Below are 6,431 nucleotides of genomic sequence, written 5' to 3'. Positions count from 1 at the left end.
TTAGGTGATATTAGGTCATCACTTATACCAATTACTGTGAACCCCCGCGATAATACCAAAAGATAAACAAGCAAAAGCAAAGTAAAATGTGAGATTTTAAACTCCTTAAAAAGAAGACAAACCGCGGAGTCATTAATCATAAACCGATAATAAGTCATGGTTAGGAATCCATACAAACCAAATGAAAACCAAATGGAAATACAATGGGAAACATAGTTCCTCTAACTAAAAATTCTAAAGCTACAAAAATAAGATAAACTATGAATAATTAATGTCGCTTACTAACTCGTGTCAAACCCCTATCAAGTACCGATGTAACACCCCCATAAGTCAAGAAGTCTTCCCCTAGGCCATCATAACCCATGGAGATGTCACATGACTTGGTTGCCCAAGTTTGTAGTGCAACCAAACGAAGTAAAGCGATTTAACATAGATAGGTTGTAGTTAAGATAATTAAGTTACAAACTAGTCTTGATCCCACGCAATGAATGTAATTCTACGTTTTTATAAGTCCTGTTATTAGGCCGAATAAGTCTTACTCGGTCGAGTAATGCGTCGCGTGTTTTTGGTCAGTCTACAGTCCAGGAATACTCGGCTGAGTATTCTCAATACTAGACCGAGTATGGTATACTCGTCCGAGTATTCTTAATACTAGACAAAGTATGACATACTAGACCGAATATTCGGTCTGACAGGTACTATTTCCGCGGTTTGATTAAAATGAATAGAGAAGTATAAATAGCGTGTTCAGCAGTTTCTAATCAGTTCTAAATCATTATTTTACAAAACATTATGCTCTAAACTTCTCTAATCATCTTCATCTCTTCCTAAGCCAAGGGTGATCAATTGTGAGATTTTGGATCTCGTTGTCTGTGTCGTCTGTGTTGGGGCTGGTGTCCTTTACAGTTAGTGCAAGGACTTATAAATCTCTAAAAGGATCAAAGGGTATACTTTTGTATTTTTATCAGTTGGTCCACGTTTATCAATAACGGTTGGCTTGCTAGATAAGTTTGACGTTATTGTCATACAGATGGCGGTGATCAACTGGTCCCTAAAAGTCACACCTATAGGATACGTTTGAGAGATGTGACGGTATGAAAATACAGTCATGTTGATGCCAGAAAATTGACTAAGCAGTTAGTCCGAGTTATTTGACTAGTAATTAGTCAAAAATGCGATGTTGAGATATTTTATTTAATACGGATTAAATAATATTGGCTAAGGCGAATTAAGCAGTTAATTCGTAAATTAAATATAAACGGTTATATTTAATTAATGTATATTGAATTAATTATACAATATTGTTTTTGTCGGACATGTATTAATATATCGGCTAATACTTGTTACTAGACGATGTTTTAAAATACCGACAACCGATGACAATTTATAATAAGACCGCGTCATATACATTTAGTAATTTGGAGTCGGACCACGAGTTAAAATGAAGAGGAAATGAAAAAGCCCAAGGCTTCCCCTCTCACTCGGTTTTGGCCGAACCAAATGAACAAAAAGGGAGCTCTCTCTCTTTTGCTAACCTAATTGTCATTTTGCAAAAATAATTAGGGTTTTGAGAAACATTGCCTCTCAAAATTCAGATCTCACATCGGAAAAACTCACATAACAACTCTCTCAATATTGCAAGTCAATTAGAGAGTAATTCTAGCACAAGGGCATAGTCTCAGACGGTCTTGGGTGCAACGATTAGGAGGAAATCTCTGTTGATTTCTGTTCTTTACGCCGCACTACAAAGGACCCGAGGTTGATTATTAATCTTTATCGTTTCATTGTTGTTTTTCATTTATGACAATAAATTGCATATTAAATTTACGTTATAGTCCTATAATTTAAGGGTATTATACGGATATTACCCCACAAGTGGTATCAGAGCGAGGCCACGTAAATTTTTCTATGTGTTTTTCATCAAACGAAATGGATCGATAAATTTATTGTTGCATAAAATCCACACGGCTGAAATTTTTTTTTGATGCACGGTCGGTTTTTTTTCTTGAAAACCGTGTCTTGTTTTTACACGGCTGATTTCTTGATTTCCGTGCCATGTCTTTTTGGTTTTGTTTTCGATTTGATCTTTGCATATTATTTTGTAATCGATATTTATTGTAATATGTTAAAGATCTATCAATTGCAAATTCATTTCTATACGGATTAGGTGATATCGCAATTGGTTTTTATCAAATCGATAATTTTTTTTTGTATAAAAAATTTGATAAACCGTGTGGCTGTTTAGGTCTCGGCATTTTTTTGTCACGGCCTGTTTTTTTATGCTTTGGGAACCGTGTCCAGTTTACACGGTTGCATTGTTGATGATTTGTTTTATTTTTGTTCTTTGCATATTGTAATTTTACTCGATAATTATTGCAATATGTTAAAGTTGTATCAATTGTAGTTTCAATTCTATACGGATTAGATTAAATTGCAATTGGTTTTAACTAATCGACCTTGTTTTTTTGTTTGTTGAGGTTCTCGGTTTTCATGTGTACCGTTGGTTTTTTTTTTCTTTGTTTTTTGAGCTCTCGGCATTTCAGCTCCAAAAAAAAAAAAAAAAATTTGGTACTGTTCACGGCAGACGTGAAGAAAGAAAAAAAAAAATTCGAGTTTTATATTTTTTTTGGCCTTAACATGTGCATAATACGGATTTATGCATTCGCTTGATAGTGAAACGGTTCACTCACGTACCATTTAGTTATTTTAAAACGATTTAAAATAACAGATTATCATGAATTAAAATTAAGTTGATGAAGAGGTTTTTGTCACATAATTTTAATTGTCTTTGGTGGTTTGGATAAATTTAACATAATTACGGAATTATGTCACGAATAAATTTGTTTTAGTTGATGCATTTTATTTATCGTTAATTTTGAATGCCTTGAATGCTTTTAATTACGTATTTATTTATTTTTTTACAAACGGTTGTAACTTAGTGTGGCCTTAGTAGAACGTGTTACCGTAATGATGGAACACGGTCTTGGTTGTATTTTGAGATCTCGTATCTCCATTTTTATTTTTTTTATTACAGTTTTAATTTAGAATGTAAATAGGGTTATATTTTGTTAGTTTTAATTGTAATTTTGAGAAGATCAAAGATGGAGATCGGATGCTCACTCCCGCTGCATGGAAAAGATGGAACATCAAGACAAGCTTCTCGGGTCCAACGGTGGATTTCAAAGTTGTATTATGTTCTTTTTACTAGGATAGGCCACACTAGGAATTTTTATTTACGTTTTGCATTCTTTCATTTATTTTTCGTAACGATAGATTGCATCATATCCCGCCTAAAAACCAAACCACCTAATAATTGCATGAAAACTGACTCATATAGAGGTCACGCGTTAGTTTTCTTTGATATACGAATATCACATTTTTTTTATTTAAGCCATCACCTAAATTAATTCATTCACGCAATGCTAGTTTTTCGTTCACTTACAATGAATTAAAATTAAGTCGATGGGATCTTCCTCGTATAACCAAAAATTGAGAATAGTCTTTATAGGTCAAACTCCAATGAATCCCTTCTTCGTCGGTAGGCATAATATGACCCCTTCTACGTCGGGTAAGTTGGAACTGATTGACTTATTTTATCTCAACACTATGGTCACTCGTACGATCCTGTGATTATGGTGGACTATAGATAGGATTTACGGAAATCTATCGACCAAGAGTTTTTACGGAAGAACTAGCTAAACAGTTGGCTTATCAATTTACAGAAATTGAGTCTTGGGATCACTTGTATTATTCTTGAGGGAGATCAATTATGCAAGTGCAATGAGTCTACACAATTAAAATGAATTTTTAATAGACTTAAATCACCTCGATGAGTTGCTTATTTCGTTTTTGTTTTTCTTTCTTTTTCAGCGTAGATCACGTCTTTTAAACTGCTAATAACATAATGGCTGGCATCCTCGATGAACCAATGCCAAGTGCCACATTGGACCGTGAGTCCTGGCTTCGGATCTTCATGAATCGATGAATCACCACTAGATCGAAGAATGATGGATCAAACTTCGCGGAATGGGAGGCGGCATTACGGAATGCCGCCACCGCCGACGGGAAGCTCAAGTATCCGATCGAGCCCCCGCCGCCAGCCCCCAGGCCCCACGGCTCGAGTTAACGAGGTCTCCACGTATAGCGACTTCGTCATGGAAGCGGGTGCGATTAAAAACGTACTCATTTTTGCAATGGAATCCAATTTGCAGAAACGCTTCATAGCCCAAGGTGCAAACAAGATTTTCACCACGCTCACTAAGGAATTCTCGAAAGCACCGAGAATCGTGACCTATGAGCATACCACTCGCTTCTTTGATGCGAGGCTCCGAAAGGGCCAACCGGTTAGCCCACACATTCTCAGCATGATTGAGAATGTCGAGAGACCGGAGGCGCTTGATTGTAAAATCAGCGAGAACATTGTGATTGACCGCATGCTTCATTCACTCCACGATGGTTTTGCGCTCTTTAGAGCTAATTACTATATGAATGATTTGAAGAAAAGTCCCCATGAACGCACTCCCTTCTCGTACATGGCCGAGAAGGACATGAAGTTCGGTGGGAGCATGAAACAAGATGTTCTCGTTGTGACAAACAAGGGCAAGGGTAAGGGCAAAGCTCAAGCGACCTAGCAGAGGCAAACCGAAGTTCAAGAAGTCGTGGTCGGGTAAGAGTGGGCCTGGTGAGGCAAGTAACTCATCAGGCGCGACAAAGAGCAAGACCGAAAACATGGAATGCCATCATTGCCACAAGACTGGGCATTGGAGGCGTACATGTCCTGTCTACCATGTGGACATAAAAGCAGGTCGTGTTAAACCTGTTGGTATGTTTTCTTCCTCTTCTACTTTTATTCATATGATTGAGATTAACCACGCAAGTTACGGAACTTGGGTACTAGATACTGGTTGTGGTTCTCATCTGTGTAATCATGTGCAGGGGCTCCGAAACATTGAACCCCTCGTTAAGGGTGAGGTGGACCTGCGTGTCGGGAATGGAGCACGAGTGGCTGCCGTCTCGAGGGGAACATGCGTGATCCAGCTTCCTAGCGGATTTGAGTTATTTTTATATAACTGCTATTATGTACCCAGTCTTTCGAAAAACATTATTTCGTTTCGCACTTGACAAACTTGGTTTTTCATTTGTAATAGAGAATAATTCTTGCATTTTCTCATTACACGATATGATTTATGGCAAGGCAGTCTCCATGAACGGAATTTATGTTTTAGATCAGACCACCGAAATATTACACGTAATGAATAAAAAGTTAAAGGTTGGTGACAAAGATCAAACGTATCTATGGCACTGCCGTATGGGACACATTAATGAGAAACGCGTTAAACAGCTCATAAAGAATGGAGCTATCTCGGCCTTTGATTTTCAATCATTTGGCACGTGTGAATCATGTCTCATCGGTAAGATGACTCGAATTTCCTTCAAAGGTGTTGGAATGTGCGCTGCTGACCTATTAGGACTCATACATACGGATGTATGTGGGCCTATGTCAATCACCGCACGAGAAGGCTATAGGTATTTCATCACTTTCACGGATGATTTAAGTAGATATGGCTATGTCTACTTAATGAAGCACAAAAGTGAATCCTTTGAGAAATTCAAGGAATACCGAGAATCGGGTAGAACCTCATCAAGTGGGCGAAAGATTAAAACACTGCGCTCCGACCGTGGTGGCGAGTATCTTTCTCACGAGTTTGATCAACACCTTAAGGACTGTGGGATTGCCCTACAGTTAACTCCACCTGGAACACCTCAGTTGAATGGTGTGTCCGAACGGAGAAATCGAACACTACTTGATATGGTTCGATCCATGATGAGTCACACCGTGTTGCCGACTCATTATGGGGTTATGCTCTTCTGTCACTCTAATACTTAACCAAGTCCGTCTAAAGTCATTGACAAGACTCCATATGAACTATGGAAGGGAACGGTCCCTAACTTGTCCTTTATACGGGTTTGGGGCTGCGAGGCTTATGTCAAGTGGAGACACGAGGATAAGCTCGGCCCGCGATCGGTCAAGACATACTTTATAGGTTATCCTAAAGGAACACTTGGTCATTACTTCTACTCGCCAACCGAACAACGTGTTTTTGTTGCGGCTAGTGCGACATTCTTAGAGAAGGAATTTCTCGAGAATGCAAAGAGTGATAGAACCTTCGACCTGTCGGAGATTCCAGAACCAAACACCGAGCAACCATTGGAGGAACCAATTCCTTCAATCCCGGCTGCATGTGAATATTCCCGAGGAACCTAGGAGGTCGGGAAGAGTCTCTATTCCTCCGGACAGATACATTGGTATGGTCGAGGAACATGACATAGATGACATTCTACTCTTAACGAGTAGTGAACCCGCAACCTATAAAGGTGCCATGACCAGTTCTGACTCAAAGCTATGGCTTGAGGCCATGCAATCCGAGATG

This window comes from Silene latifolia, chromosome 1, assembly GCF_048544455.1.
Source record: "Silene latifolia isolate original U9 population chromosome 1, ASM4854445v1, whole genome shotgun sequence".
Lineage (NCBI taxonomy): Eukaryota > Viridiplantae > Streptophyta > Magnoliopsida > Caryophyllales > Caryophyllaceae > Silene > Silene latifolia.
This window is presented reverse-complemented; position numbering follows the sequence as displayed.